Source organism: Aotus nancymaae, unplaced genomic scaffold (genome assembly GCF_030222135.1).
Source record: "Aotus nancymaae isolate 86718 unplaced genomic scaffold, 86718_ANA_hifiasm-v0.15.2.pri h1tg000014l, whole genome shotgun sequence".
Classification (NCBI taxonomy): Eukaryota; Metazoa; Chordata; class Mammalia; order Primates; family Aotidae; genus Aotus; species Aotus nancymaae.
The window spans coordinates 73719703-73731977 of NW_026988425.1; positions in this window are offsets into that span (position 1 = coordinate 73719703).

Consider the following 12275-nt stretch of genomic DNA (forward strand, 5'->3'; position numbering starts at 1 on the left):
TTCAATGAGAATAGACTATTAACAAAGGAAAGTGAGCTCAAAAATAGTAAATCAGACCCCATAACTTTCTCATATCAGCAGAAAAATAGATTAACAAATTTTTTCAGATTCTTTCTCTACACTGATAGTTTTCCAGCTACTTTTATCATCTTGATATAAACAGTGTTAGATATTAACAAAATACAATAGCATTTAGAAGAGATATTTCATAATTTTAGTTTACTGAGAACCTAAATAACCAGTGAGAGTTATGTAGGGAAAGCAAGATTAGAACCCACGTTTTCTGTCTGCTGATACTGTGGTTTGTCACTCTGTGAACTACACTGCTTCTAATAAAAGCCCTAGTATTTCTTGATTTTTAGTAGTAAAAATATATCTTAAGCAGAAATAATATATTGAAAACCAATCTCTGAGGATTTTTTCTTTTTGCTAGAAGTTACACTTATTTCTTATTAGGAATAAATTTCCATCTTTCTGTTTGGAGTCACATTTTAATGTTTTGTTTCAGTTTTTGCATGTGGAGGATTAATAAAGATATAGCATGGCATAATGGTTAAACAAAGCTCTTAATTCTGATGCTGATCATCCCCTGGGAATATACTAGGGCTGAGATTTATGGAGTCCCTTAGCCTCCCACACACCCTCATATTCAGAGAAAGGAAGGCTCACTCCAGACAACAATGTGCGTATATTCATTCTGCTGCCCCGAGCGCAGCCCAGCCTGCTAACCTGGTTCATCTTCTGCCTCACTCTTTGGTCTTAGTCTTTGCGTTTATGTACACGTAAATCACTTGGGACACAGAATGAAGTCACAGTATTTAATCAGCATACTCACTGGGCAATTCTGTCTTCTTGCAAAGAAGCAAGTCTTATTTCAGAACTCTAAGCTGTTAATTATTGTAACTGATCATCAAATACATAGGTTTCAGAAATATGTTGGACTATGATTTATTTTCCTGAATGATTATTTCTTGCTATTTTTGAAAGTCATACAATTAACCAGTTATAACTGGGTATGAGTGCCTCTCCACCAATCTATGACCCCCAGGCCCCGCATCAGATGTTGAAATAATGGGATAAATGTGCTTGGATGAAAAAATACTGTGGTAGCATGTTTGGATGAATCCAGTTCACAGAAATGGTGAAATAGATGAATGGTAAAATGGTGAAATAGATGAAATGAGCATGCAAGCTAAAATAGATTTACATTACTTATGTTTACAGATTTGTGCAAGTCTTAGAAGCCTAGATACATTTACTATGCACCGTATTTAAGAACTATTGATTGAAGAGGTGGATAATGAAGCAATCAAGTCATATTTCCTGCATGTAGAGGACCAGTAATTAAAGATGAAGGGGCATGCTCTCTTGCTCCCCTGCTTTCCCCTATTGTTACCAAACATTAAATATTGAAAAGCACTTGACTAAAAATGTCACTACACATTTATAATACTCCATTAAAGCTAATATATAAAATATTAATAGACATTTGTTATGGTATTACAATATGCTGTGTAGTACAAAAAAGCTAAGCAAACTCAAGATCTACCATGATCAAATGTCTACCTAATATGACATGCCTAACATTTATCAATAGAAGCCAGTTATCAAGTTTAACAAAAATAACCAGCTTGTTGTTGAACAATAATTTTCTATTAGTCATTGAACACTTTTTTGTTTCTTCCTTTAAAAACTGCTAAAGCCCAGAGAGACAAGTAAAAAATTTTAAAGAAAAGCTGAGAACACAAACTATAAAATTCCTAATAATACATTAAAAAAGAATTAGAAGTGGAAAGTAAAATTTGCAAGAGCTAAAAGTTTCATGGGTCTCTATAGAAACCAATAGATTCAAGGGGATTGGTGCAGGGGAGGCACGGTGGTGGTTCATTCTTTCAGCGTAAGGAACTGCTAGTGTGTGTTATATTGACTCGAGGAACCACCTGCTGCCTATTCAGTGGTAAGTGTTTATCAACATTGTTCCTGCAGAAGGACCCCAGGGACCAATGGGGAGCGATAGGAGAAGGAAGAGAGTGAGGAAGATTGCTGTCAACTGGCTTGAATGTGAACACTATGTCTTGTGGTAGAGATGAGGAATATGATTGGCTCTAAAGCAAAACAACTCAAAAGACTGTTTAATGGAAAAATGGAATTCTTTCTTATTAAATGTAATTATTCATTACAGGAAAGACTACAGTAATTGTGAGATGCCATTACCACTTGCCACAGTAGTTTAAGATACGTATTGACTTGGCTTTTAGTTACCTACGTTTTCCTGGAGTCTTTTTGTCTTAATAATGTTCCAAAGACAATTGGACTCTGTTCTTAACCAGTGCCTAAGTTACTCCTTAAGGAATAAAGTAGGTGTTTCAAGAGCCACATTAATTCTTTTTAAGCTAATAGCTGCTTATGAAGGTGAATTAATTCTTCAATAATTCTATATAGTACCATAACTATGTGTGAGAGAGAGAGAGAGAGATTCAGAGAGAGAGAGAGAGAGAGAGAGAGAGAGAGAAAGAATTAGTCTGTTCTCACATTACTCTAAGGAAATACCGAGACTGGGTAATTTATGAAGAAAAGAGGCTTAATTGACTCACAGTTCCTCATGGCTGGGGAGGCTTCAGGACACTTACAATCATGATAGAAGGCACCTCTTCACAGGGTGGCAGAAGAATGAGTTCCAGCAGGGGAAATGATAGATGTTTATAAAACCATTACATCTCGTGAGAACTCACGCACTATCACGAGAACAGCATGGAGGAAACTGTGCCTAAGATCCAATCACCTCCCACCAGGTCCCTCCCATGACACGTGGGGATTATTAAGATTACAATTCAAGATGAGAGTTGGGTGGAGACACAGCTGAACCATATTAGAGAGAGAGAAAAAAGAGAGAGGAGGAGGAGAGAAAAAGAGAATGAATTTGCACTTGCAAAAATGATGGGAATTTCTCATTTAGCAACTTAGGTTTCAGTTAATCAAGATAAGGCATAATTGGATAACTAATTTCTTCACTGACTTTTAAGAGTATTTTCTAGGTACTCTTTTCATCGTGAAAGGAAAATAGGCCTTTCTTTCTGTTCCTTTTTTGAAGTTTCCATCCCGTCTTTCCATATTAATTGAAACTCTTTTGCCTTAAACATGGCTTGAGAAATGAGTCCTTGTTGTGATGCAGGTTGTCAAACGTACAGCTGCAAGAAAAGGCGTGTGGTGCCCACACTGGGTAAGCAAATTGAATTCTTGCAAAGGAAGACAGAGAAGCCAGCCCTGCAAATAAATGGTCTTTTGCAGCAAGATTCCTCTTCTGGCCTCATCCTTTCTGAATTTAAAGGTCAGAGGAAGCTTCACACAGCCACTTTCCTATCTCAGTGCCCTGGCTAAATGTCTCAGGAGAATAAAGATATCCTAATGGGAAAGCAATTTTATAATTCTGTGCTTGCATTCCAGAAATGTGCAGACTGTTTTCCAGTTGAAACAGTTATACATATAAACATCCTCAGAAACCAGTTGTTCTTTTACGTCTCTGATCTGTCTTATAATTAAGTCTGAAAATTTTAAATGTTTTAATACAATCACTGAGAATAAAAATCTGTAGCAAGTAACTAATGAATGCCTTGAACTCTAAGCACATTCTGAATATTTAATTATTTAAACAAATGAGAAAACATAAATTCAATTTGTAAAATAAAATATTTACTCGATTTGAAAACTGAAATATATTAATAAATCAGTGCACATTTATACTCTCCAAAGCCAAAGTTACAGAGATTTCTTTTTCTTTGCAACTCTTTTGGTGAAACCCCTACTTTCTCAACTCTTTTACCTTTTGTGTACAGATTTTCTGTCAGAAATGGATTTGAAGTGTTTTGTCATTTGTATCTGAAAATGGCTGGAATCATGTAGCTTATTTTTGGCAAGCAGAATCAAGATGACCACAAAGGGATCTATAATATAAAGCCTATACCATAAATTTTTATCTTCAGCAGGAAGAAATCCCCCAAAGTAGGTTAGGAATTTACCACATACATTTAACTTCTGAACTGGAAATTTATGTGGCAGTTCAGTGATTAATCATTAATCTTGCTAAATGCCAATTTGTACTCATTAGGAGTAAGGACATCTATTTTTGCAATTCAAATGGGAGTGATTTCTGATTTAATCACTTGTCTGCTCCAAAGCTCCTCTTCAATTGGATAAGTTCACAAATTTCCAGCGCCACTTTAATTTACAAGTGAGGTGAACAGAACCTCGTATTTTGAGGCCCAGTGTAAGTGCCCAAGTCATAGTGAACTTGATGAGAATCAATACTGCCAAATAAACCAGGAAGATAGTCAAATGAATGTGAAAGTTTTCTGAAATATATACCTTTGCAATCTGTATTTCATGTTTTCTAAAGTGCCTGTTTCCAGAGCAAAACAAAAAAATACTTTTGGTTACTTGAAGGAAAAAATTTCATATTAGTTATTCATTTTTGCTAATGCATAGTTCAGTAACTCTCTTGCACATAAACAACAGGCAAATCGTTTTAGAACTTGAAAATACAGTAGGTAAACACCTTTCCAAACAAGGTATTAAATAATCTGGGAAGTGAAGTAACCAGAGGTACCTGTCAGATTTCTATTCACCCTGGACCACTTTCCATCTGAAATGATTTAAGAGGCTCATTTTAGAGATACTCACGACATTCAGTTTCTACAGAGATTTGGACTTGGAATGTTTTACATTCAACACTGAGCCTCCTATGACCATGTAATTCTGCAACCAGATATCTTCCGGCAAGATGGCAATTTCTGAGAAGAGCCTGAGATTATTGTGCTGCCTATTTGAAATGGTATTGCTAAATGGACGGAATTTTAAACTGATGGTACAATACTGAGAATTTAATTATAGTCTGATTTTTTCAGAGATAATTAACTTAGAGATACTGGCAGTGGATTTACTAATCCACCTTTGTTGCAAATTAGATATGGCTTTTATGTTAGTTTTGATTTTGGTTATTTGGTTCAGTAGATTTCTTCTTATAAATACCTGTCATACTAAGCATTTTAATTTTGAATTTGGGCATTAGTTTGAAAACTTTGATATGAGATGGGTCTCTTGCAATAGCTAGTGCTTCTGTTTTCATTAACAATTTTATATGTGGCATATACATACATACATATGTACTTTATATGTGGCATATCTATATGCCACATATGAAAGTGTTAAGTTTTTTAGGAAATATGTTATGTTTTTAATCAAAAGTTCACATTTTTTTGAGACAGCGTCTTGTGCTGTCGCCTAGGCTGGAGTGCAGTGGCATGATCATAGCTCACTGTAACCTTGAACTCCTGGGCTCAAGTGATCTTCCTGCCTCAGCATCCCGAGTAGCTACTACTGCAGGCACTGGCCACTACACCTGGCTTTTAAAAATCTTTTTTGACTGGGGGAGCAGAGTGCGGCCAGGGCAGGAACTCCGTGTGTTGTCCAGCCTGTCTTGAACTCCTGGCTTCAAGCAATCCTCCTGCCTTGGCCTTCCAAAGTGCTGAGATTACAGGTGTGAGCCACTGCACCTAGCCATCATTTATATTTTTAAAAGTGTTAATTGATTTATCTTTTTGCAATGGATTAAAGTTCAGCTCTCTGTGGGTTTTTCATTTGAATAAAAACATGTGCCTAGGTAAGTAGTTCACAAATAAACATGAAGTAAATATTGTGTATAAAATGTGGCTAGTAACTACTTGTTTTAATACTATGCTGAATTCTCAAAATTAATATCTCTTTCAATGATATGTGTGTTCTGTTAAAGCAATTTTGAGACCATCATGTCTAATATCCCTTCAGTCAGAAGTGATTAATGGCTTACCTGATGATAAAACAGTAGCACTGTAATATAAAAGACTACATGAAGAATACATCTGAGTTTTCAATTTACAAACCATTTCTTTCTCTGCAACAAATATTTACATAAGTAATGCTGAATTCTTTAATATAATGAATATTAATTTACATAATATACATGATTATTGATATTTTATTGAAAGCACATTTAAAAGTAATTTGTTTCCATGGGACATGACTAAATACCAAGAGTTCTATCCCTATTCCCATCAAGAACTGTGGGTTGTTAAAATGCAAAGACGATTTTGGGAAGAAAATTTGAGGTTGTTATTCACTGAGAAATGCAGCTACAGCCAAGCAGTGCCCAATATTTACTTCAAGGGAAGCTTCCAAAACTGAATGTGACAACTAAACACTTACAATGTCGACTCAACACAGAATTTTCTACAAGGCTACACCATATTTTCATCAGACAATTTGTGTAGGGAATAGAACCTCCAGAATTTCTTTCATTTAATTTTAATGACTTTTTGACATCAAGGGTTTCTTTACTTTTAAGGATACACTGAGCTATGAGAACAAACCTTTGATTACTCATTACTCAGATTGCTTGGGGGCTGGGTATGCAGACACTCTTCTCTTTTTCCCCTCACTTTGGAATCTTTCACTGTTTGTTATCTCATTCACCAAAAGGAGCTCACAGGGATTAAACCAATTCTGTTGGCTTTTATTTATAAATGCTACTCCTGCGCTGAACCTACAAAATGCACCACTAAGAGTCATTTTTGGACAATTAGAAATAATTTAAATAATAAGTTCCAGCAAAGTTCTTAGTTACATGATTTCTACCTGTTTTAAACTCAGGGACTTATCAGTTGCCTTGCTATCTACCCTCTACCCGCCAGTAATCCCAGACACCTTGCTAAAATTGCCTGACAAGTTATTTGAGGTACTCTTTGGCTTAAACTGTCTGGCCAATGGAATTTAAAACATTTTTGTTTTGAATCATTATGTAGAAATATGCTGTATGTATTACTGGACTAGAAGATTCCATTTGGATCAAAGCCATAATAAATAACGCAGAACGATTTCAAAACTGATTGAAAAAATGATGTATGTATTTCCATTGATAGATATCTAAGGATGAATCACTCACCTCGATTGCAGACCCTACTCCTCCCATATTCTCATTTATCTATATACTAGTAGGCAGCACTTACTTCGGAATCTTTATTTGGGCAAAATGTTCATGGTGAACTGAGGCAACCATCTGTATAGTTCATCAGAAAGATGAATGTACTTGAGGAGATGCATAGTTTTATATGAATTACCTGGATAACTGCTTCCATTTCCACATTATGTGTAGTCATACTTGGAGTAAAATACCGATTTTAATTGTATCTATTTGCTAATAACATTAGTTATTTTTTTGACATTCAATGTTTAGTTATCTGACCACACAGAACCAGCCATTCATATCTACATTAGATGCACTGAAGTCAATGCATATAAATCCTTTGATATTAGAGCCTCCTGAATATTATATAAGACACAATGTCTAATTCAATTATATAAGCAAATATCTACATTAGGTATATTTTGACTTATCATTCAGAAAACATTATGCTGGCTTCATACAAACTTCACTTTTTCAATAAGTAATGAAGTACAGGCTAGAAATGAAAGGGTAGAAACTGCATATGAAAAGCTGTATTTTTAAAAATTAAATGTGAAAACGTGCCAAATTAAAAGGTCATTTATGTACATCTTTACGGCAACTTATCCCATTACATGAATAGCTCAAGTACTTGTACAAAAACACTAAATTATAAATCCACTTGAGAATAAATGCAGTAATGTGCACATGCACCAACATACACATACACACACATACATGCACACACATACACAGATGCTAAATTTACAAAAGTGTGTCAGATAGCTGGTGGCCATCATTGAATTAAGAATAGTAGATTGCTAAGAGTCATCCCAGATTCCAATTATATTTATACATAAATTGTGCATTTATAAAAACCTTACAAATACTTCTATTTTTCCAGGAAGATAGTATAGGTAACAATTTAACACATGTAGTAAGAAAACATCTTAAATTCAGAAAATCACAATTAGGTAAATTAATTCAATATGTTGATGGCTACCATAAGTAAAGAATTCTATTTATAAATACTTTTCCATTTTTTATGTTGAAATGACAGTATGTCCTTTATCCATTCTAACATGTAGTTTGTGTTTTTGTCTTAATGCAAAGAAAGTAAAACATTTTGAAATATGATAGAAAATATAAACACATTTCAATGAGTAGTTTATATTAAAAAATTTTCTAAGGTGGTGCTAAATTTAAAGTAATTTGTTGTCAAATTATGGTAACTCTACAGATTATTTGAATTTTTTAAAATAAACAGATGGCCAATTACATTTAACTGAGCAATATTACCAGGACATGACGGAAAGTTAGCTGACAAATGTCATATTGTGTTCTGAGAATATTGTGAGTAATCCCAATTTCACTCTCTTGGCAATGTACTGAGGCTATTTGGTGCAAAAAAGAAAGTGGGATTAAGTTTTAATACTGACTGGAAATAAGTCCTTTACATAATTTTTTCTAGGAACATTAATAGTTACTTTTGTTATGATAATGGAAACATCTCATTTTAAAAATGAAATGCTAAATATATTAGAAACAGAACGTAACATTTCAATGACTGGGATAATCAAAATGAGTCCAACCTTTATTCTGGTAATAGTAAATTTGTAAAGAGGGAAGAGACAAACTGTAATTGTATACATAGAAACACCTAGTCCCACTTTAAAATTTTAGTATCTATATATAGTACTGTATTTAATTTTTAAAGGTGAAGACAGCAAAAATATTCACATTAAAATATTTTACAGAAATCATTATTCTTCTATTCAAGAAAACCACTTATACTAAGTTAACAGGAAAAACTTAACAGAGGAAATTCTCCTTGGGACACTTATTCAACTGAAGATTTCACTTCATAGTTCAAAAGAGTAATTAAGCAGGTCTCAGGTGTCTTTTTCACAGGTAGGTCACCTTATCAATCTGAATTACAGTTCATGGATAAAGTTAACATTTTTTGTGTGTGTGTGAAACAATAATGCCAATTCTTCTAAACAAATGTCTGTATCAAACCACTATCATTACTGTGTAACTCCTGGTAGTATCAGTGAAGTGGCTGAGAATTAAATGAGCATTTATGCCCTATCTTTAGATACAGTACCTTCAAAAGAAGGCCTAATGTAGACAAGGTAAGATGGGTGTGCTAAACCTAGGCATAGGAGACTCCATCTGCTTATGTCCTGTATTACCCTTTCCATCCCAAGTAACTTTTACCAGCTGTTTTACCACTGAAAAGAAAAGTAGTCAAAGGAAATAATTGTTTAATCATTATTAGTTGTGCTACAAAATAATGTGAATCACAGTGGGAGCATTTTGTGAGCAAACTTCATATTACTATTCCCAACACACACACACACAGGTACATACAACATATTTAGTATGCAAAATGGAAGTATTATTAATAGTGGTTCACCATTTTCTGACTTTTCTAGTTATTTCTCAAGGTATGGTTCACAGACCCATGGAGACCCTTACACATGCTTAAGATTGGGTACCATTACTTTAAACAAACACAGACTCTGGCTCCTCATAGCGAATGATAAACTTATTCCACTGGGAGGGAAAAATATAAATAAAAGATTAATCTACTTTTCGAAAATATATGGCAACCTTGTCCCCCATATTGGATGTCTCCCTCCCATACTATACATTCACTGGCCACTTGTATTGATTAGTGTTTTCAAAGACAGAGAACTATAGTCATCCCTTGGTATGCAAGGGAGATTGGTTCCAGGACCCCTGCAGATACCAAAATCCATAGACGCTTATGTCCCTTACATAAAACGGCATAGCATAACCTATGCATATACTCCAATATACTTTAAATAATGTCTAGATTACTTATAATACCTAATACAATGTATTACAAATGCCATGGAAGTAGTTGTTGTACTGTTTTGTTTGTATTATTGTTGTATTATTGGTTTTTATTGTTTTAAAAATTTTTTCAATATTTTTGACCAGCAGTTGATTGAATTGGGGGATGTGAAACCTGCAGATATGGAGGGCTGACTCGATTGTATTGAAGACATTAAAAAAAAAAAAAAAAGGAAAACCTGGGCCAGGCACTGTAACTCATGCCTGTAATCAGCACTTTGGGAGGCCTAGGCAGGCGGATCATGAGGTCAGGAGTTCAAGACCATCCTGGCTAACACGGTGAAACTCCATCTCACTAAAAATACAAAAAAATTCATCAGTTGTGGTGGCATGTGCCTGTAGTCCCAGCTACTCGGGAGGCTGAGGCAGGAGAATCGCTTGAACCTGGGAGGCAGAGGTTGCAGTGAGCCAAGATCGCCACCACTGCACTCCAGTCTGGGCGACAGAGCAAGACTCCATCTCAAAAAAAAAAAAAAAAAAAAAAAAGCAAAAAAATCCAAAAACTAAAAAAACAAGAAAACAACAACAACAACAAAAACAGAAAACCCGATCAGGCATAGTGGCTTACACCTGTAATCCCAGCACTTTAGAAGGCTGAGGCAGGCAGATCACTTGAGTTCAGGAGTTCTGGACCAGCCTGGCCAACATGGTAAAACCCTATCTCTACTAAAAATGCAAAAATCAGCCTGCCAGGCATAGTGACAGATGCCTGTAATCCAGCTACTCTGGAGGCTGAGGCACAAAAATTGCTTGAACCTGGGAGGCGGAAACTGCAGTGAGCCAAGATTGCGCCACTGCACTTCCAGCCTGGGTGACAGAGAAAGACTCTCAAAAAAAAAAAAAAAAAAAGTAAAGCCAGTGTCAAAACACTAAAATGCATTCCAAAATCAAGTGGCTATGATTTGTGGCACTGCTTCTAATTAGCAGTGATAATCAAGAAATGAAAATTGCAATTATTTCTTCTGGGAAAACTACTTTTAGTACGATATACTATATGCAGACGAAAATGGTAAGGGCTGAGAAGGTAACAGTGTTCAGTTGGTATTTTATTTCTCCTGGAAGATGCAGGGATTGGGAGGGAGGCAAGGAAAAGCCATGGAGGAAGTAATCAAGACTTGAGTGTATTAAGGATGGTGGAAAACTTCCCCAGCCAAAGGAGCAGTTCTGAACACTTTGCTATACATTTCCAGAACAGTATGATGAAGAAATGGTATAGACAGATGTGGGACTTCTTCATGCCCCAAACTTTCATTTGTTGTTTTTTAAACCACAGGAGTGCTAACTGAATAACCCTCTGAAATGCAATGGAGTTCAGATATCTTAGAGAATCATAAAAATAGAAATGAAAATTTTATTTTATTCTGGAGAGAAAGGGATGTTTTGGGCAATTTTCATGGCTGGGGGAGCAGAATTGATTTACTTGTTAATCTTTTGGCAATTGAGAAATCTTTTTTTTTTTTTTTGAGACAGAGTCTGGCTCTGTTGCCCAGGCTGGAGTGCAGTAGTGTGATTTCAGCTCACTGCAACCTCTGCCTCCCAGTTTCAAGTGACTCTCCTGCCTCAGCCTCCCAAATACCTGGGATTAGATGTGCATCACCACACTTGGCTAATTTTTGTATTTTTAGCAGAGACAGAGTTTCACCTTGTTGACCAGGCTGGTCTTGAACCCCTGACCCCATGATCCTCCTGCCTCAGCCTCCCAAAGTGCTGAGATTACAGGTGTGAGCCACCACACCTGGCTGACAGTTTAGAAATCTTAACCTCAGATTCCTAGCTGTGAACTTGCTTTTCATCAGCAACTGAGTCCACACTGGAACATTTTCAAAGGAGTGCTACACCCATCAAGTATGTGGTGTATTATAAGATCAATGACACCTCATAACCTTTATTTCCATGGGCAACTTTGCTATTAGACATGCAGTTAAGGTATTAGACATTCATACCTTGGAAAGAATTTGACATGTATTTTCAAATGCAATGAGTTAGGCAGAATGCAAAGCAGAGTAACAAGAATTAATGTTTTTACCTACTGCTTACTTTTGCATTTTACATGTGTATTTAATATGTTCAATGTAGCAAGAATTGCTATTATTACTGTATACATCAAGACCAACACGAATGCATTGATGAAGATGGAAAACACGAGAGAAAAACATTAAGTAGTCTTATTACAAGAAAAAAAGGATAAGGGGTAAATGATTCAAAACCTAAACGAAAATGAATATATACAGATATACTGTCCTCCATTCGGTGCATGAAAGAATTATTTGGATATAAAAATTAAGTATCCTTATATTCTGGGTTTCTTGGATACAATTTTCTCCTTAAAACTATTTTTTTCAACTATTTCAGGAAATTTTAAAATCTAAAATAACTCTTTTTAATCTGGGCTCCAAGAAAAAAGAAATAAATACTTAAA